This window comes from Podarcis raffonei, chromosome 8, assembly GCF_027172205.1.
Source record: "Podarcis raffonei isolate rPodRaf1 chromosome 8, rPodRaf1.pri, whole genome shotgun sequence".
Taxonomy (NCBI): Eukaryota; Metazoa; Chordata; class Lepidosauria; order Squamata; family Lacertidae; genus Podarcis; species Podarcis raffonei.
This window is the reverse complement of record NC_070609.1, coordinates 51,300,089-51,322,588: the sequence shown is the minus strand read 5'-3', so window position 1 is coordinate 51,322,588 and position 22,500 is coordinate 51,300,089. Positions and strand designations below refer to the sequence as shown.

Genomic DNA, 22,500 nt, shown 5'->3' with positions numbered 1-22,500 from the left:
AGTCAACTGCAATATATTATTTTCCCAGCTGGGCTCCGGCCTCTCACCTCCCTCTGCTTGGCAGGCCCCATATTACCACCAGCACCCTCCCTTTCTCTGTGATGTGTCCTCATTACATATAATTGCACCCCTTCCTGTGGAACGAGGGGCCGAGCAGCAGCAGCACTGCAAAGACTCAACACAGCAGCTGCTAGCTCCAGGGAACCTGTTATTTGCTTCTGACAGGATGTGAGCCCTCCTTCAACTTGAAAAGCCATGAAGATGAATCCAGCAATTTCAGCAGGTGATGAACCAAGCATCTTGAAACGGCACTTTCTCCCACAGCCCTAAGAAGCACCCCATGCAAAACACTTGAGCCCTGAAACTCCATTCTCTCATACAGCCAGTGTGTTTTTGTTTAACTGGTATTAATAGCTTTCATTGCATCTCCCAAAAAGAAACAAAAACAAATAAATTCAAACGATAATACAGCCAGCATGCTTGACTGAACAGGGAATGGAGGAAAAGGAGAATGAAGTGCAATTAAGACACATCCGTCAAGGAATTTCAGTTCCTAAAAAACCCCAAAAGAGCATCCCAGCCCCCCACAATTCTCCAGAAAACACAGGCCATCTCAAAGACCCTGTAATGTGAACCAGCCAGTGGAAATCAATCCCCGCACCATGAATTACGGCGGCAAAATAGCCAATAAACTCAAATAAAAACACAGTAAGTATTTGCAAAGAAGGTAAAACTGAGGGTGATATATAATACAGAAGAACTGGGGAAGAAAGAAAGGGAAGAATAATAAAAGGGTAAATAAAACCTGAAGCAGATTTGGGAGAAGGGGTTCACACAAATTCTGTACATCATCAATGAAATACATTAGTTTGCATAAAACACTTTCATTTGGTCTATAATCCCAGAGCTTTAGATACTGTACCAAGGTGCTGATAAGGAATGCAAGAGTTACTGAGGCACAATTTCTTCAATTTGCAAAAACAGGACGAAGCCTGTGAAGGAGACCTCTGCATACAGAGCACTGCAAGTATTGCAGAAAGCTAGTCATCTTCCATTTAATCAGCTTTCCATAATAACTGCAGGCACAGCCGCCTTGCGCATCTCTGAAATCTCCAACACCTACGAAAGGCAGCAGGAATGAAATTCACACAGCCTGAAGCCCAAGACATGTGTCCTGAATTAAGCACCCCTTGCAGCTTTACGAGAACTTAAAAGCACAGCACAAACCTCCCGTTATCTTGCACAACAGCCCTACGCAGTAAAGACCGACAAGATTACCTGCTCATCCACTCACTGTCAGAAAAAGAAAGACTCAGAAGATGTGTGTTCATGCATACACACAAATAAAAGTCACTTGAACTTCAGCTGAGACAAGGAAGGAGGGAAAGAGGAGGAGAATTTCAGTGCAGCTCGCTGAGAAACTCAACCACCACCGTCCATTTGTCGCTGGAGTGTGCCGCACATCGCAGCCCTTGTGCACCTTATTGCCAAGGGAGCCATACGCACACCCACACACGCCCTCCCCAGTCCCAATAGGTCAGCTGTTTCCGCCGCCTCTTATGATCTCCAATGAGCCAGCAGTGCATGGCCAATGGACTGCCTGGGGATGGCAGCAGACAGTGCTCAGCCTCTCTTTAGTGGCAAGATCAATGCTCAGGGGTTTCTCCCAACCACTACCTCCACAACCTTTTTTTTTTTTTTTTTTGCAGGAGATGCTTTACAGCAGTTCCTCTGAATGCACTAAGTTGTGTTGCCGGCAAATACATCTCTATCCTCCTTTGGAGCAGAGGACCACTTTGCAAGAGTCTCCAGGCAGTTTGCTCCCGCGCAGATCAATGGAGCGAGGCAGATGCATTGCTAACTCTAAAATAAGCCAGTGGGTGAGCTGCCTTTCCTGGCATTTGGCTCCACGGCCCATTTCTGCCACATGACTCTAAAACATAAAAGGGCTATCCTCAAGAGGCAAGTCTTTTTATGGTGAAGGGAAAGGGGGAGTAATATAAACACTCATGTTCCTGCAATACGGTGAACAAATTCAGATATGGGAGACCTCGACCAGTCTTCATTGTGGCCAAGGACTCAACATGTGAGGTTGGGCAAGTCTCAGCCTCAGTTTCCTATCTGCAAAATGGATGAATCTGTCCAATTTCAATTCCTCAGTTTTTCACAGTATTAGGTTAAACCCATCACATTCCCACATCAATTTGCAATTTTTCTGGGAGGGCGGGGGTAGTCCTAAAAAAAAATATGCCAGCATTTTAGTGCTCATTTGTTCTAATAACTGTCAGGGGTCCTTTACCTCTACCCTTTTAAGACATTTGTATATGCAATTCTTCCTAATAGACACAATACTGCAAGTAATTTCCACTAATACTGTACAATACATTTTTGTACAGTATTTTAAAATAAATATATCATATTCTATTCAGACTTTCCCCATAAACACACATTTCTTTACACACTTGTTTGGCTGGAAAACAGCATGCACTGCAAAATTTGGAGAAATGCAAAGTCTGAAGGACAAGTGGCTTTCGGTTCACGTATTATTGTTGGAAATGCAAATTAGGTAGGCTTAGCAAAATGTGAACTAAACTGTATTTCTCCCTATTCCCTAGAGAATAGTGGCCTACCATACAGGAATGTTATGAGCTGAACATGAGAAATACAGGGTGAGTCTTTTAAAAGAGGCCCCGTGGAACATGTGTACTCTGTATCCACAGGGCCTCTATTAAAGGACTCACCCTGTATTAATGTGTACACCAGAACATATGGCCACATGTGCAATACTGAAATGCCAGCCAAGACAGAAAACACTCCTAACCTTAGGGGTTTAGTGATTTCTGTCCTGTCCTGGTGCTTCCATTCCACTACAGTTCAGCTTCTGCCAAAACTTAGTGATTCACTTTGCTATCTGCTACGGTTGAAATGAAAGTAGTTAATTACGTAATTAGTTACAACTTAATTTCATTAAAGTTAAATGTCCAAAACAATGCAGAAAACATTGTTTAAGGAACGCTAATCAAATTAGCAGTAGGGATAGCTGGGATAGCAAACTGGCAGCTGGGATAGCTCAGTCAGTAGAGCATGAGACTCCTAATCTCAGGGTCATGGGTTCGAGCCTCACACTGGGCAAAAGATTCCTGCATTGCAGGGGTTTGGACTAGATGAGCCTTGTGGTCCCTTCCAACTCTACCATTCTATGAAATACCACTCATATTCGCTTGCAAGATTGCCATTCCTGACCTTGGATGAACATGCAAACTTCAGCAATGTCTGCTAACGGTTCCGTTTCTGACTGAATATTCTGACATTCCTAGCACCTTACAACAATTGCTTAGGGAACAAGGAGGGCAACTATTGGATTCTCTGCTCTGCAAGACTTATGTGATGTTTTTGTGAACTGAAGTCTCCACCTTAGATGCCTTTATAGGAAGCTGATCCAATTGCTGGAAAACCACCACTTGGGGGGGGCAGGGGGAGGGAACCACAGCTGCTGTAATTGTGGGAATGAGGGAACCTGAACACACACACAAACACAAACACACCCAGTTGGTGAGCTTGGAGGGGGCAGGTGCTCACCAGTAGACCTGCCCCCCTCATGAGATAAGCAGGTTGGGGGCAGCCCCTACATACAAAAGCAGGCTGCAAGCACTGTTGATCCTCCTGCAGTCTGTTCAGCCCAGCTGGCCCAAAATTCCACACACACCCGCCAGCTTTCAACTTACAAGGAGGAAAGGCATCTCCATGCTAAGCCCAGGGGATCAACACAGCATGAGCATACAGCTTTGAATGCAAACACAGCAGCCTCTCATTTTGCAGGAGGGAGATTCTGCAGAGAAATCTGCTGCATCTACGTCAGAAAAGGAAAATTATACTCCTGGTGACTCATATTCAGTGACATTTAACAAAGGCGGGGGGGGGGGGAGAGAGAAGAATAAAATCCTATCAGTACCTGCTTCCTTCTTCTGGGTGAAATTCAAGAGCTGGCTTGATTTATCTCGCCTGCAGCCTTGTGACCAGAGAGAGCCCCCTTTCTCCCCTCCGTGCTTCCAGAGTTCTGCTGGGAAGGGGGAGATTGATGAAACACTCTTGAGAACTGCAGCTCCATGAAGGGAAAGAGGGCTCTCCTAAAATAACTCTCAGCATCCTTTGGGGGTGGGGTGGGGGGGAGCCATGAGTGTTAAAGTGGTATAATAGTGCTTTAAACACATGATGTGAAGGTAGAAAGTGGGAAGGAGAAGAATAGGAGCTGAGGAATCTTCAAACAAACAAACAAACAAACAAACAAACAAACACGAAGGAGACTTAAGTCACATCTGCAATTTACATTAAAGGCTGAGAGTTGTTAAGAGAACCCCTATTCCCCTCACAGAGCTACAATTCCAGAGTGATTTAACTGTCAACCCTCTTCCCAGGGAATTCTGGGGCTTGTCCCAGGGTGGGTGGGCCACAACAATTTAAAATACAACATTAAAACAAATTACAATCACAAGAATAGGGTGAGTCCTGAAAATATACCTCTCAAGTGTCAAAGGCATTTGGCGAAAACTGTACAGTGAAGGTGCCAGGCGCATCCCAGCGGGGAAAGATTTCCACCACTTTGGGGCTGCCCCAGAGAATGCACCCTCCTGGAATGCACCACCATCCAGCTTCACTGGAACTACCAAGAGGGCCCCCTCTGCTGATCGTAGCGCCTGAGAGGGTGAGAAGGGAGATATTTGGGTCAGCCACTGTGGGAACAGGTTGCTGGCCTAAGATGGGCCACTGGCCAGATCCAGCAAGCTCTTCTTATGTTCATCTCTGTCTTCTACATGGAATCTGAAGTACCTCTGAGCCCCATACAGAACAATTTCTCCAGCACTTACTCCCGATATCCCTCAACATAAACAGGAGAAGAATCCACCTTCCTCATTTATATTTATTCAGTGATGCTCCACTAGCTGCCTTCTATACTTACACGCATCATACTTTTTCTTCCTCTGGGAAATTAATAAAAGCTGCAGCTGTGGAAGAAGAAAAGCGAGGCAGGCAGCCCGCTTCCCATTTCTATCTGGCCATGGAACTTTATAGGCTAATAAAAATAATTAGTTGCCATCAGGGCAGGAAATGAAGAGGCAGCCGGTCAATTCTTAACTTCATTTGGGCATGGCATGATGCAATCTAACACGGTCCCCCGAACACATTGGGAAATGAAGCTTGTCCTTTCCCCCACACAGATCCAGGCTCTGGGCTGAAGGCGAAATGCCCCCTGCCCTAAATCCAAGAGGCAGCTGTACCCCCAGACCCAGCAACTGAGGCATGGCTCTGTTTTGCTGCTCTCTGCTGGAATACCCCCTTCCTTTATGAATACCTTCTTTCCCCAACATTTTAGCTGTTAAGTGCATAAATATTCCATTTTATCTTTGGAAAGTTTTCTCATGTGTCTTAAGATATATGTGGGTCAGATTCCAGGTTTCCAAGTAGCCTGGAAGTACTTTATTCATTTATTAATCATACTTATAGTGTGCCTTTCCACAAAGGGCTCAAGTCGGCTGGCATATATGGATTCTTCCTTCCCCGTTTTCCCTGCATAGATTCACAGAACAACCCTGAAGGGAAGGCTAGGCTCCGAGATAATGACTAACCCAAAGTCACACAGCGAGCTTCATGGGTAAATAAAGGGGGAAGTGATCTTTCAGAAACCTTAGATTTGGTCAGGCTAACAGTTCATTGAGCCTCCTCCAAATTGAAGCATCTTCCCAGACTCTCAGGAAGAGAAGGGTGTTTTCCAACACCAGATCCTTCAAACAGGAGAGGCCATGGATTGAACCTGGGTCCTTCTGCATGCAAAGCAAGTACTCTACCCCTGAGCTGTGGAAGCCATGCTAGAAGCATCCCATCCCTACTAGGCTTGGATGCTGAGCAAAGATTTGCCCAGCTCTATAAGAGAGTCAGACCTCCACAGAGGCCACTCACTCATTAATCAGCAGCCAAAAAGGATTATTTGATATTTGACACTAAGGCAGTTTAACTTCGCCAGGGAAAGATTAGATTTCTGATTTTATGTTTGCTGTCATTCAGTTTCTATCTCTCACACACATTCACACTCACATTCTCTCTCTCTCTCTCTCTCTCTCTCTCTCTCTCTCTCTCTCCCACACCCACACCCCTATACTGAAGCGGCCTTGGAAATAAAAAGATAGCCCATAGCTAACATGATGAAAGACTCTGGGAGTGTTTTCAACCCCTCCTCCTCCAACGTGCCAAAATAAAGAGCCAGGCAGATGTGCGTCAGCCTCCTAGTAGCAGCCCTTGGAGAGGGATAAAGACTCAAGGAGAGGTGAAGGATTTTCTGCTGAAGAGAGAATGCATCTGTTCGCCTAGTTCCCTTCAGAGAAAGAAGCAGAGCTGGTGCTGGCACCCAGCATTCGTGGGCAGTTGCTGGGCCACCAACAAGGCCCACCACTGAGGGGCCCTTTAAAATTAATTCTGCTCTAGGGCCACTATTTCCCATAATGCCCTGCAGTCCCACCACGCTGGGAACCATTATGGGAAATGAAAACGAAGGCTAGACTCAGCTGCTTGGTACTGCTCAAAGTGCTACCTCACTGCTGCCCCCAACTAATACAGCTCACTGATTGAAGAAACACATCAGAGGGGTCCTTGTTTAGAGAACCTTCAAACCTGAAGCCATCCATGAAAGAAAGATACACTTCTCAGTGTTCGGAGCATAGGGTGTAAGATTTTTAAATCTACCTTGTAAAGGAGGTACTAAACGGCTTGATTTAATTATTTCTAACCTTCACAGCCCTGCATTCCTTGAGAAGCTCAATGAGAACTATACAGTGTTTCCAGGCAGTCCTGCTAAGCAGGGACCCACTTAGATTCAGCAAAGCTTCCACATTTGCTGCTTCAGGCCATGGCTGTTGAAGAGGATGCAAGCTAAAAAAAAATAATGGTTTCCTTTTTTTCTTTTGCATGTGGTGGAAATATCCATTTATTGTGAAAGCTATCAAATTACACAAATTAGGACACGATGCTTTACTTTGCTTTGCTTTTATTATTGTGTTGCTCATTCAGTTTGGAAGGAGAAATATGAGCCAGCAATTTTAATAATGCTGCTTCTAGACTTTGGAGATGTAAAAAAGTTTCGTGACTCCTGAACAACTGAAACCACGTACTGCTCCCTCTCTGGCTTCTACATCACCATAATTCTTTCCCACATACTGTCAATCGCTTCCAGGGATTTTTCTTAACAGCTGGAAGCTCAGGGCAGTACCTAGGGGACCCATCCTGTCAGTGCAATGATTTCTGTTTTACACAATAGGATTCCATCTTCCCCACGTGTCCTCCCCCTATACATCCCCCAATCTAGTCCGGAGGGTTGGGGGAACCACTAGAACAAATTTAGGGGGTGAAGGAAGGGAAGCCCTCTTGCACAAGCCAAAATCCTTGCTCTGACAGGAGATGTTACTTAGTGTTAGTTTGCATACCACTCTAACTCTTTAAATGCAATAACCTAGGGTGGTGGGTTTTTTAAGGGGAAACCCAAATCTGTAGTCCAAAACTAAATCCTACCCTTCTTTCTGTATTTATGTAGAATTATGAACACCATATAGTAGGGATGGCTAACCTGTGACCCTCTAGGTGTTGCTGAACTACATGTCTCAAGTTAGCCACCCTTGCCCTACAGACCTCTACCAAAGACAGCAACTGCACCTTACCTAAGGCTGCTTGCCTCCAGCACAGCAAGTTATGCAGAGTACAGATGCTAAGTGGGGACTTTGCCAGATTATACTAGTGTCCACAAAAAAACAAGAATACGTGGGAAGCCCTTTCCCTAACATAACACAGAGATTAAGCCATGCTGGATCAGGCCAGCATCCTGTTCTCACAGTGGCCAACCAGGTACTTGTGAGAAACCCACAAGCAGAATCCAAGCACAGAAGCACTCTTTCTCTCCTGTAGTTTCCAGCCACTGGCATTCATAAGCATTGTTGCCTCCAACCTTGGAGGCAGAGCATAGCCATCTTTGCTAGTAGCCATCATTTAAAGCCTTATCCTTCATGAATCTGCCTACTCCTCTTTCATCTAGGTTGATGGCCATCACTGCCATGTGTGGGAGCAAGTTCCCTATCGCATCACGACTCTTAGAATTGTCTCTAGATCCAAAGCAACCGGGGGGAGTAATCTTGTGGTATCTGGGTTAGGAAAATCTCTTGTTGTCTTCTTTTGACATCTGCCAGGAATGCGGATGCCACGGCTTGTGGTCTTGGGTGTGTCGGGCATATTTGTTTTGCAAGCATTAAGTGGAAAACACTTAAAACCTCAGACCAGGAAGCGTATCATGACCATCACACTAGAGGTTCTAAAGCATTAAAACATTTTTGCAACCATCGCATCACCAGAGATTATTGCAATGTCACTTGGGGCATGGAAGTGTCAATGGCTGTGGGAGCAACCAAAGGACATGATTTTCATCCCTCTTCTGGGATGAGGAGGCATAGAAGTTACCAGGACATTTTGTTTGTTTACTTTTGCTTGCCCCATGAATAGAAACAACTGTGGCTGCACTGCTGGACTAGAACCAGGGAGATCAGGGCTATGTGCACATTAGTGGCTTAAAACAACAAGGTCGTTCCCCCCTGCTGCATTTCAAGTAGGTGATTTTTTTATGCTGCTGTACACACAAGAGAAGGTGTGGGCTTGTCTTCGTCTGGTATGCAAAACTTGGTTTGCTTCCTGCACTAACAGCCCTCCCCCAATTCCTAGCCAATGAAGCTGGTCATCTGGGCATGTGCTGTCATCTGCCCAGCACTTTGACTGATGGGATTGATACAATACTCACTGAGCAGAAAGGAAGTGGATGTCTGCTAGAAGGCACAATACTGAAGCTGCTCTCCATCCACGGCAAGGTGTGTTTTGCCTCCGGTGTGGCATGTATGACACAGGCCAGAGGCAGAACGGCCTTGGGATATGTGCAGGTTGCAAGATTCCAGAATAGCAGCAAACACTGAGAAGCGTTTGGGAAAGGTGGAGGCACAGCGCGCGCGCTCTCTCTCTCTCTCTCTCTGTGTGTGTGTGTGTTCCCGGAAAAGGAAGGAGCCTTGTTTTTTCTGGCCAGGGAAACAACACTGAATGCAGAGCAAGGAAAGCAGGGCAGGAGAGCAAACAGACAGTAAACACTATACTTTAGGGATCTTGCACAACAAGAGGCCAGGAAATGATATTTACGCAAGTGCAATCTGATAAGAGGAGCAGCAGCTCTCATGAAAATATGAAGGACAGGTCTGTTGACAGGAAGTAGCCACAAGAGCTAAATAAAAACATCTAGGTGAATACCAACTGCTGCGGGAAACCAACTTAAGGCAAGGATGGTCTACTGCAGGCACGTCCAACTCCCAAGATAATAATAATAATAATAATAATTTATTATTTATACCGCGCCCATCTGGCTGAGTTTCCCCAGCCACTCTGGGCGGCTCCCAATCAGTGTTAAAAACAGTACAGCGTTACATATTAAAAACTTCCCTGAACAGGGCTGCCTTAAGATGTCTTCTGAATGTCAGGTAATTATTTATCTCTTTGACATCTGATGGGAGGGCGTTCCACAGGGCGGGCGCCACTACCGAGAAGGCCCTCTGTCTGGTTCCCTGTAGCCTCACTTCTCGCAATGAGGGAACCGCCAGAAGGCCCTCGGCAGAGACTGCGATCTACTCACAGTATAAAAATACTGGATGTGATCTACCCATTGTCATTGCCGGGCAAATTTGTTGAGCTTTTTTTGCAGGGGGGAGGATCTTGGGGGCACCTGACGGGCCAATCATCGGATACAAGAGACTGGATTAGATGGAACCAGCTTGGTCTGATCCAGCAGTGCTTTTCTAACTTGCAAATGCATGGCTTCATTTGTTCAGAAAGGTGTGAGTTGATAATCCTTCAGTTTTTGGGACTAGGCAACACCTTAAACACAGTGCCCTCCAGATGTTGCTTCATTGGGTGTTTTCTATTTAACCTGCTCCCATCAGATCCCAACTCTCATCAGTCCAGCCAGAGTGGCCAGAAAGGGCACAACATTGGCTACCTCTGGCCTAGAGGGAGAACAAAGGGTGAAAGAGGATTGGTTTCCAGAAAGCACTCGCTGAAGAAATGGGCCGAGGACATGCTGTTAGAGCAGGAACCACATTGCGCACGTGTGCATAATCAACGAAAGCTCCTCATACCCAGGTGCACACGGTTCCAAGAGATAAGCTACAACAGCCCCAGAGAGGCATGCCAACTTATCTTTTATTGCTTAGATGTCACAAAGACACAGCAGTAAAAACGTGGCAGTAAATCATTCCTATCTCGTGACACCCTGCCAAAAGCTTGCCTGCCTGCCTCCATGCGATCACCTAGCTACAGCAACTCATCAGCACAGCGGGTGGTATATTTCAAGCAAGCAAAATCCTTTGAATGCTTGTGCCTTCACATGGTGATTCCCAAGCTATGTACTGGAGCACAGAACTGGGTGCAGAAAAGGAGTTGTCCTTGAGGAAGAAAACACGCTCTTCCATTATACATTTGTATTTGCACCCCATCTTTCCACCAAATGGTGCTCAAAGGCAACTGAAACAAAGGGCCTGTCACCAGAATGCAAGAGCAGCTCTGAAGGGCCAGTCCGGCATCCTGTTCTCACTGTACCCGACCAGAAGCCTGCATTTGTGAATCTCATCAGCTAACACTCCACATACATACCACCCCTGACAGTGGAGGCAGAATACAGCCATCAGGGTTAGTAGCCGTTGATAGCCTTACTCCCCCATGATTTTTTCTGCTCCTTCTTTAAAGTCGTGCAAGTTGCTGGCCATCACTAGACCTTGGAGGAGAGAATTTCAATGTGCTGCATGAAGTAGTACTTTCTTTGGCTTGTCCTGAATTTCCCAAGACTTGGCTTCATTGGATGTCCCCCTTCTCTCTCTGCCAACCCCCCCCCCCCCGAGTTCACATACAAAAGAATTTGACAGGTGAATCTCACTGATAATGCAACAACTTCCTCCATCGTACTAAGGACACAAGGCTAAGCTAGGAAAGCCAGAGAAAACTAGCTTACCTCACTCTGCCCAATGGTAGGGCTGGCACTGCTGCCACCCCATGGAAAACCTCATAATCCCATGCAAAGGCCTGAGTGAGAGTGCCATTTAGGTTTCTAGATGAATTCAGCTGAGAAGGAGGATCCAGGAAGCATCACTGTTACCCAGAACACAGAGTGGCTAGGCTCACTTGTGCTACCAGAGTACTGCTACCCTGAACCCCAAGGTGCTAGGCTCATCTTTTGTTAAAGAAGCTTATTGAGAAAATAGGAAAGGATACCACAAGACACTGAACTTGGAGCGAGCATATATTGCAATTGAAAATGCTGCTGCCCCCCCCCCCACCTCTGGCAATAAGCTAAAAAAAACCTATTATGCAGACTGAGGGCTACATGCCAGATCTCTTCCTTTTCAAAAATTCAAAATCATTTAAAAAATCTGTATGTGAATAATTCACCCAGAATACAAAAGGATCTATCACTGTCTCTTTTACTGTTCCAAGAGACGACATAGGAAGTCCCGTGTTACCTAAGAGTGGTTTGCAACATTTACTTGTGTGCTTTGAAATGACATGAATTATTAAGACTACAGCTGTCAAAATGACAAACCAACAGAGGGAACCTGGGGCATTCTCTCCATCACACCTCCCATTCACCTTGCTGGTTCACTTCCCAAATCAGGACCCACACCTGGCAGTTAACTCCTTACTCAGGTTACATGTTAGGCGATTTTTAAGAGCAAAAGAAGAGGGGAGAGTAATTTAATCCAGCTGGGCAAACACATTTAAGTTCTGCATTGACTGATACAAGATGGGGAAGCTGTGGCCCTCCAGTTGTTGTTGGACTCCAACACCCATCAGCCTCAGGGAGCATGGCCAATGGCTAGGGATGATGGGAGTTGTAGTCCAGCAACATCTGCAAGACCACAGGTTCCCCATCCCTACTTTAAATCAAAGTCAAATCCTACCATTCTGTCCTCTCATCCTTCCTCTCTCCTTCAATGGCTTATTTTAAGCCAAGCAGTATGATATCTTTATTTAGCATGGTCAGGTGCTGCAATTAGCAATAAGCAAAAGAGGCTGGGATAGCACCCAACTGATTAGCAAGGTGTGAAATAAACAGAAGAGTCTCCAACAGTGCCAAACATCATGAAGCAAACAAAGGAAAACACCTGTGTACATGTGATGAAAAGCAAGCATGTGGAGTTTTGGGATCACCTAATCACACAAGACAAGTCCAAACAGTCCATCAGCTACCTATGTGCTTTTTGGGGGCATTATTTTTAAGGACGTGAATCAATTTATAGGAATAAGAGCGCATTCATCGTGTAAACAACCTACACCTGTGCAATAACCGCACACTCATGTCAACATCAGCAATAAGGAACCAGCTATGTCAGCTGCCTGGCCTGCAACTGCTTCTCCCATGCTGGCACATCGAAGCAGCTGGGTGCTTGATCCTATAAGCATACCTCTGAGGCCAAAGCTTGTGCATTTTGCCTCTTTAGCCTATCCTGGTTCTGAACTCTCCCACAAGTGTAACGAACAAGAGGGCAATCAATCAAAATATGAGTTGCAAATTTATCGTTAAAAGACACAGATGGCAATGCATCTCTAAAAACCAGAAACATCATTTGTGTCCTGAGTAAATGCAGACCGCAGCACATTATGGCCTTTTTATTGTGCATTCATGACAATTTGTGTTCATTAAGGTATTTGGGTAGTTATACACAATCCCACTTTCAGTCTCATTTACACCCGCAAAGGTTTTGGTGAGGACATATTGCTTTGTTTCCAATCAGTACATATCTCATAACTTCCTGCTGAAATCCTGGAACCATGCCACAAATGTTCCACATTTGGGTTTTTTTGTCCCGCTTTTGTTATTCTACAGCGCAAGTGTGTCCCTCCGCAGGGCAATGATGTGTTAACATCGGGGAAGCACTACAGAGTAACTAATAAAGCTGAATGATGTACAGTGGCATATCGTGGGGGGTGCAGGGGGGCCCGGCCGCACCGGCCGCAACATCGGGGGGGGGGCGCTCGCACTCGCAGCTCTCTGCCCCTACCTGGCTCACTTACTCTCTCTCACTGCCTTGCCCCGGGTGCTGACAACCCACGCTACAGCACTGATGATGTATGTGTGGATGGTCCACTATAAATCCACCACTAACTCACTATTGCAGAAGATATGTACTTGCAAATGTCCAGAGCTGTCCATGCTCCATACATGGTACACCACTGCCACATTCAAGCAGCTTCTCGTACAGGATAGACTCAAATCACTTACAGAACCGCAAGATAGCAAGAAAGTTTTATTTCATCATCTGCTTACTGCCTCAGGCAGGATCCCATGCAAAGATCTTTTGAAAGAGCTTATCTAATGAAACAGCCAGGGACTTTTACTTCCCCCTGACTTTCAGTGACCTTAGTGAACAAACTGCAGCTTGGCATTCCAGACTGCCAGCAGAAACACAGGAAGCTGCCTTGTACCAAGTCAGACTGTCAGTCTACCATGGGTAGGCAAACTAAGGCCTGAGGGCCGGATGTGGCCCAATCGCCTTCTCAATCCTGTCCGCTGACGGTCTGGGAATCAGCGTGTTTTTACATAAGTAGAATGTGTGCTTTTATTTAAAATGCATCTCTGGGTTATTTGTGGGACACAGGAATTTGCTCATATATTTTTTTCAAAATATAGTCCAGCCCCCCACAAGGTCTGAAGGACAGTGGACCAGCCCCCTGCTGAAAAAGTTTGCTGACCCCTGCAGTCTATACTGACTGGCAGTGGATCTCCAAGGGATTCCCCCCCCCAAGCAGCCAGGAAATAGCCCTGGGACCTTTTGGGTGCAAAGCAGATGCTCCACCAATGACCCATGAGCAAAACAGCATTAACAGCAATAGCAATGGAGAATTAAGACTTAGGCAGAGCCTTCTAATATGTATTGGGTTTTGATGCTAAGGGTGAAAGGTGCTGGAGGAGAGGGCAGTTCTAGCGGCATTGATGCTTTGTCTTTCTCTTAATGACTTTCTTGGCTGTATGCTTCTGTGCTAAGCTTGTTAGATGGTCCTAACATGGGCCAGTGTCACAATTTAAACAGTATTTCTAAAGGGAAAGAAAAGCAACACAAACCACAGCAATGCAGTTATCTAGCATGAGCTATCCGAGTCCTGGAGCACAGCGCCAAAGCCGCTGGCATCAAGTCCACGCTGTGCACCGGCTGTTAACACTGCCCTCCAGCGCCCCATGTGCTGCCCCAGTTTTCTCCAATCCTGCAACACACGCTCAGCTCAAGCTTAAACGATGAGAAGCTGCAGCAACGCATTCTGTAACCATTGGACAGTTCAGTTACTAGGCTAGCATCTGAACCAGTGGCAGCAGAGCAAAGGGATATTTTTTTAAGAGAAGGGTGATGCTATCCCAACAATCTCCCTCATTTTAAAAAGCAAAGATGGAAATTTAATTAATTCATGCATCTCGGCCCTAGAGTTTAATATAATAATTGGCTAGATGGAAGATGCATAAAGAGCTCTTCAAAATAGTCCCCCCCCCCTCTTCTCCTTGCAGTGAAAGAGAATTAAGCAGATGGAAAAGCTTTTGTCAGCTGCGCCGCCGTCACAGGACAGAGAAGGAAAACAACACATGCGGAAAGGGCAAAGCACAGTACAGTTGGAAGGACTGCAAAGACAATCCTGGCAGCATCATTGCAAATTGCAGACCGTGTTAACAAGCTTAGCCAGTGCTCTAAGTATCATAATGCCATTATACAAATCTACGGTTAGACCGCACTTAGAATATACTGTGTTCAGCTCTGGTTGCCTCACCTCAAAAAGGGATATTGTAGATCTGGGAAAAGGTTCAGAAAAGGGAAACCAAAATGATCAAGGGGGGAAACAGAGAAACTCCCCTATGAGAAAAGGTTATAACTTTTGGAGCTTTTTAGTTTAGACAAATGGCAAGTAAGGGTGGGGAGAGATGACAGAGGTGAACAAAATGATGCATGGTTTAGAAAGTTAATACAGTGGAACCTCGGGTTACGTAGTTAATTCGTTCCGGAGGTCTGTTCTTAACCTGAAACTGTTCTTAACCTGAAGCACCACTTTAGCTAATGGGGCCTCCCGCTGCCGCCTCACGATTTCTGTTCTTATCCTGAAGCAAAGTTCTTAACCCGAGGTACTATTTCTGGGTTAGTGGAGTCTGTAACCTGAAGCGTCTGTAACCCGAGGTACCACTGTAGAGGAAAGTTTATTTTCCTCTCTCATAATACTAGAACTCGAGGACATACTGTGGAGCTGAATGTTCCAAGATTCAGGACAGACAACAGTGCACAGCTAAAATGTGGATTGTGCTCCTACAGGAGGTAGTGATGGTCACCAACTTAGATGGGTGTAAAAGAGGATTGGACAAATGCTGTTCTATGATGGGCTTTTGATGGGCTGATGCAGCAGGACTCTTCCTAAATTGTTAGGTTATGTTCCAAGCCCACCAGCATGGAATACTTGCGAGTAGCAAATAACTCCTAAGCAAGTCCTTCCATTGCTCACAGGCCCCAAGAGATGATTTGTACAGCTCAGAGCAAAGTCATATTGCAGCTACATCCTACACAGTGATTCAGGTATAACAAGCATTTTAAAACAAAGGGGGAAAGGATGTAATGCATTTAAATTCATTAACTTTTTAATATAAAAAAACAACTACTCTACAAAATGAATCTATAGCTTTATACAGAATTGATATTGTGTGTATCTCTCGCATTTAAATGCTTTCATTTTTTGTCTCCATATCCATGTGTAAAAAAGGATATACTTAAAATGCATTAAATGCATGGGCTTCCCATAGATATCTGGTTGGCCAATGTGAGAACAGGATGCTGGGACTAGATGGGCCTTCGGCCTGATCTAGAAGGGCTACACTTACATTTTTATTAGGAAACGTGTATTATTCAACTCTTTACTCACATACTTCAACAACGCACTGTATGTTATTCCTGCAAAGCAGCTCTCCTTTGCAACCGTAAAGCATAGATAGCATACAAGAATTAGGGACGGGAAACTTATGGCTGATAGACTTCCAAATGCTGCTGGACTTCAACTTACATCAGGGGTTTATTGAAACCCGGGAGGGCCAAAGAATTCCGCAGCCCTTTGGTAAATGATACATCAAACCCATTCATTATGAGAACAGGAGAGACAAAACAGCATTCCTTCAGTGTGGTCCCCTTGCCTTAATATCTCAAAAGTTCCGGCCCTTCCTCCTCCTGCTGAGTAACATGAGTAACAAAAGCAGAATAAGGCCTTGTTTGCTCACTGATATACTGCACTGTGTATTTTACAACTTCCCCCTTTCTTTCCTGATTGCTTTACAAATACATTAAGGTTGTTTTAAAGATGTTACTTACCTCTTCGTTTATATGCACATGGTGGGCAAGCATGCTAGCCCTTGAAATTCTCTCTCAGATTCAGAGCAGCTGATACTATTAAATCAGCACCCGGAAGTGGTGTACATTTGTAAGAAAATGATCTTTTGGTGTGGCAGCATTATAGACATCAGTCAGGCTCCTACACAGTAGTTTTTGACCTCTGCTAAAAACATTTTTGTTTAGGCAAGCCTACCTAGACACGTAGAATGTTGACGTGTTTTAATCTGGTTTTTAGCTTATTGTTTAATTATTTCTGAATGTTTTAAATAGGTTTCTTTTCTTACCAACAATTTTATCGTTTTATTATTTTTGTAAACCAATGAGGTTTTATTACAATCAATTTCATGATATCATCAGCCGCTTTGAGCTCAACATTTGCTGTTGGAAAAGCAGCACAAGAATATGAAATAAACCCACAACAGATGCTTAAGAAGGACTGGGCAGGAGGCAAATCACACCGGCAAAACAAAGGGAAAAAATATTTTTATGCCAACACCTAAGAAACTGTCTGCTTTATTGGGATATCTGAAACACACAGTAAACAAGAAAGATCTGGAACCTGCAATAGCTGAGATCACTGCAGACAGACTAGTCACAGCAAGAAACTGGATATCAGATAAACCGGTTAACATTTTGCAACGGTATTAAAAAAAAAGTGATATACAATATAGCGTTGTCGCAACACTTATGCATTATAAAAGAGATATTGAAAGATGTGCACCAAACAAATTTATTGAAGAATGGAGTTTGTTAATTATGAGGAATATAAAATTCCAATACAATGTTCAACCTCCTACATTATTTTCACTCGTATAATTTGACACTCTTCTCGTATAATTTGACATTCTGCTTAAAATATCACAGTAACCAAGGACACACACACACACACAAATCTGTATAATGTTCCTTAAACCATAATTGACTTTTTGTATATGGATGAAAGATTATGAAATTTTGGGTTGTATTCCTCCAACAGAGGACAGAGTCACCCATAGGAAAGTACAGATACACTTGGGGAGCTGAAAAACAGGACATAAGGACATAAGGAGAGCCCTGCTAGATTAGGCCCGTCAAATCTAACACTCTCTTATCATAGGGGCCAACAAGATGGCTATGGGGCACCTGCAAGCACGATGCAAGTGAAACAGAACTCTTTCCCACCTGTGATTCCCACCAACTGGTAGCCAGCAGCACACTGCCTCTGACAGTGGAGGGAGAACATAGCCACTGTGGCTAGAAGCCATTGATAGGCTTGCGCTCCATGAATTTCTCTAATAAATACCTGTTGTTACTATTTTAACTTTTTGTACATTTTAAACTGCTCTTGCAATTTTTCTTGATAATTTTATTGTTTTATCTTTTTGTAAACAGCTCTTGAGGTTTTTCTTCTACAAGCAATTAGTGTATAAATGTTATGAAATAAAATAAACAAATAAATAAATAACCCTATTTTAAAGCCATATGAGTTGGTGGCACTCACTACCTCTTGCAGGAACAAGTCCCATAGTTTGTAACTATGCGCTGAGTGAAGGAGGAACTGCTTTTGTCTGCCCTGAATCTTCCTTGGTTTTCCCTGCGTTCTAGTATTATGAGGGAGAGAAAAACTTACCCACTTTCTGAGCACCATGCATCATTTTTATACACCTCTGTTGTATCTCCTCTTACTCACTTTTTTTGCTGAACTAAAAGGCCCCCAATGTTGTAATCTTTCTTCACAGGGGAGCTGCTCTACCCCCGTGATCATTTTGTATCTGTTCCCAACACCTGGCCTGCACATCTCTTAACTGTAGAGCTTCCACTTTTAGCTGTACAGTTTAAAAGCTGCTGGCAAGAACAATTACCGTATTTTCTCCTCTATAGGACGTACTTTTCCCCTTCCAAAAATTAAGAGGAAATGTGTGTGTGTCCTAAGGAGCGAATGCAGGCTGCTCGGCTTCAGCGATAGCAACACGAAGCCTCCGAAGCACAGAGGGAGAGCTCCCCCGGGCTCCGGAGGCTTCACGTTGCTTTCGCTGAAGCCGCCCGAAGCCCCCGGAGCGCAGCGCGAACTTCGGGCAGCTATCCGCAAGTCTTCGGAGCGCAGCAGGAGTTCCCGCTGCGCCCCAAAGGCTTGCGGATAGCCACATGAAGCCTGGAGAGCGAGAGGGGTTGGTGCACACCGATCCCTCTTGCTCTTCAGGCTTCGCTTCGCTGGAGAGGTGCTGCACAGTTTTCCCTCTCTGCGCAGCGCCCCTTCAGCGAAGTGGGAGGAGAAATGGAAGGGGCTCGGTTTGGCGCTGAGCAGAGAGGGGGAGAATTTTTTTCCCCTGTTCTCCCCCTCCTATGGTCCGGTGCATCCTATGGTCCGGTGCGTCCTATGGTCTGATGCGTCCTATAGAGCGAAAAATACAGTGACACCATACCTGTCTAACGTATTATATTGGACTGTTGTTTCTTCAGCTTGTAAACGGCCTTGTGTATAGTAATATAGTAAGGCAGCATACAAATTAAAAGGGAAATGAAATGAAATGTCCAATCCATTTAGCTGCAACCTTTTCAGACCCAAGATACAATTTTAAGTTTTAACCCAAACATGCCTAGGGGACCCATTTCTTAATCTTTTATCATATATTTGCATGGCGGTAGTGCTCCTGCTGTGAGCCACCTTGGATCAGGCCAAATCCCCCAAGCTGAAGAACAGTGGTCTTATCCATTTACACCGTTAGAACTATCAGCACGTCATGTGCAACTAAATTCATTACGCATTGCATAAAGATGCCTACCTTTTTGTCTGTCCTGAACATCAACATAGCACCCCAAACCAAATCTGACACTTGCTCCTGAAATAAATGGAAGAAAGAATCACCTGGCACTTTAAATATGGGAAATATTTTTCCTGGACATGGAAGGAGATTATTCAGCTTCATGTAGGAGGCCTCTCAAAGGTCCCCACAGCCTTCCAACAGTTAAAAGTGCTTCTTCCTATCCTATCAGGTCCCAAGATACTGCAATCCCTTGGGTTTCACACTTGTAAATGATTTGGCTCAAGAACAAAAAAGCAGTGGTGGTAGGAGGCTCCTCCAGGCCTTTCTCCAAAGTACACGTCCTTCCAGATTTATAACCAGGACTTGACAGGGTGAATAACGTTATCGTTTTGATCTAACCTGGGCTTTTTGCTAAATTTGTGCGGAGAGTGCCAGCTGTTTTGTGATCAGAGAAGAACCTCAGAACACGCTGTCTCTTGGAAAATGCCGCCTTGAAAAATGAAGTCGGTTGTCCCAGACGTGGCCAGGAGGATACTGGCCAAGGCTGGCTTGGAAAAAAAGAAAGGAAGAAAAAGCAAAGGGAACACTCAGGACCACATGCACAGTAGAAGTACTGGCACAAGTCCCATTTGCAAGGTATTCATATTCCTAGCTTTAATTTAATGCCAGGATGGAGAACCTGTGGTCCTCCAGGTATCACTGGACTGGGACTCCCATCATTCCGGACATGCTGGCAGGGGCTGATCTGAAGGGCCACAGGTTCCCCCACCCCTAGTCCAACCTAACCCCAATCTAATGGATCCATTTTAACGCAGAGGTGAAGTTGGAACCTTAGCTATTCTCTACAGTGAGCACCTGCTCATCCCACTCCATAGCAAATGATGAATTCCCTTTGGCACCAGCTTAAAACCTTTCATTTGCCCAGGCATCTTAAGTTATTGTATTTTCAGCTGGTAAGGTATTTTCATTCCTCTCAGATTTATCATACTGCTGTTTAACACTTTCTGTTGTTTTAATTTTGCACTAGAGATGGCTCAGTTGGTTAAAGTGGGGTGCTGATAACACCAAGGTTGCAGGTTCGATCCCCATAAGGGACAGCTGCATATTCCTGCATTGAGGGAGGTTGATGACCCCCAGGGTCTCATCCAACTCTACAATTCTGTGGCTTCAGATTCTTATGTATACTGCCCTGAAATCCATTTTTGGATGAAGGTCCAGTTTATACATTTTTAATATACACCTGCTCATCCAGCGACGGAGGAAGCCGCTTGGGCGCCTGGGGCGGTGTGCCCAGGGGCGGGATGCACTGCGGGACCTCCAGAGTCTGCCTGCCTCCTCCCACTCAGCTGCCCTACAGCTGGGGGGGAGGCAGCGGTTGGTCCATTTGGGGCAGCACTGAGCCTGCGGGCGTCCAAGCCACCATGTTTCTCTCAGGAGAGAGGGGTGGCTTGAGCGAGCTGTAGGCCCCACGGTGAGTGCCACCAGGCATTTTGTCACCTCCCCTCAGTGGTGACACCCGGGGCGGCCAGCACCAACCGCACCCCCCTTCCTCTGCTCATCCTATTTTAAAGGTTTGCCTCCAGTGGCCTGAAGATTATAATCTTATAAAAAATTTCAATGATGCAGCGTTTACTTTTAAAAAGAGAGGAGAAGGAAGAGTCATGCAGGACTCATATGAAGAAACTAGATATAGCCGCTGTAGTGGGGGTGTTCTGTGCTTTGCCTCGAGCATCAACAGGCGTTGGAAGCAAGAGATCATCAACAGAACCCCAAGGAGTAGATTAATGTTTGTGCTGATAGATTGCATCCATGTGAGCAAATACAATTGTACATAGTTGCCCCTATTCATGCAGTGTGAGACGATCCTGCCTATGTACACAGATCATGCTGCATCTAGACAGACCCAGTGAACAGTTTGAAAGAAAGGACCTGATGCTGTGCTGTTATATAAAGTGGACAGATGTGGACCTCTGAGCAGACTTTTCCTTGGAAGTTCATTTTCTTGTTTCTGAGTTTTCCAGAAGCACCTGATTGGCCACTGTGGAGAACAAGACTCCAGACTAAACAAGACTTTGGTCAGATCCAGCAAAGAACTTCTTATACCCCTATGTCCTACTATAAAAACTTATATATGTTTTAAAATCTATTGTCTCAATCCAGGTACCATCCCACCCCCTCCGGCTTTTTATACCTTGGCAAAAAGAGCCCCCATTTTCCAGAAATCTGTAACTTCATACTGTTTCATTTAAGAATACAAGAAGAGCCCTTCTGGATCAGGCTAAAGGACCACCATCCTGTTCTCACAGTGGCCAACCAGGTTCCCCAATGGACCCCCCCCCCAGGTGCAACAGCAAGTCTCCCCGCTTGGGATTCCCAGCAACTGGCATTCAAAAGCAGGCTGCTTCTGAGAGTGCAAGGAATACATATCCATCGTGACTAGTAGCCATTGATAGCCTTATCCTCCAGAAATCTGTGTAATCCTCTTTTAAAGCCATCCAAGTTGGCAGCCACCACTGCCTCTTCTGGGAGCAAATTCCACAGTTTAATTATGTGCTGCATGACGAAGTACTTTTTGTCTATCCTGAATCTTCCAACCTTCAACTTGATCAGATGGTCCCAGGTTCTTGCATTAAGTGAGGGGGGGGGGGACTTGTCTCTGTCCATTTTCACTCATCCCAGCTCACCTCAGCACCATGCAGCAAAGCATCCTCTGCTCCATGAGACCATAGTCTGCTGCAAAAGGACTTTTGCCCTGCTTTCTCTCTCCTCCAGGAAATATATTGCAAACAACTTTTCTCTTCCCTTTGCAGGAATATCTTAGCCTCAGAACCATCCCAAAGGTTTTTAATTAACTATTGTATAGAAACAGCACCTTGCTTGCCAAAGCTTTGCCAAAATTCAAAGAAAGTTTCTTCTTGCTTTGTTGTTTTTAGAACAGCTTTTCCTAGGATCTTTCTACATACCAGCTGTCACAACTGGGATCCCTCCCCACACTCCTTTTCCAAAAACCCTACTGCATAGCCAAGGCAAACACCAGCCATAGCAGATAAAAGATCTTGCAAGGATCAAAGGCAATTTGCACCTATTAAGAGTAATCAGGAGTGAAAGGTGAAGAAGAGAACAAAGCTACAGTCAGCCAGTGGAAACCATTTTAATCCAATAGAGACTTCACAGAAAGGAGACATTTATTCCAGAATCGGTTGAACCTGAAATTCTACTGAATCAACGCTGAAGATACAGGCCAATCACAATAAACAAAGCCTCCATGTTCAGAGGCAGCTTATCTGAAA

The 22,500-nt window shown here is 45.0% G+C and overlaps 1 protein-coding gene across 5 annotated transcripts in view; it reads right to left on the bottom strand.

Moving 5' to 3' along the window:
• Positions 1–22,500, bottom strand: part of KIAA0513 (KIAA0513 ortholog) — a 51,076-nt gene that overhangs the window by 26,069 nt on the left and 2,507 nt on the right. The window contains exon 1 of one of the 5 annotated variants that reach the window (XM_053400047.1): positions 1,279–1,472. The exons of the other annotated variants lie outside the window; for them this stretch is intronic. The gene's annotated coding sequence lies outside the window, so the exon portion shown is untranslated. Of the gene's footprint in view, positions 1–1,278; positions 1,473–22,500 lie in introns of those variants that run through there. 5 annotated transcript variants of the gene reach the window in all.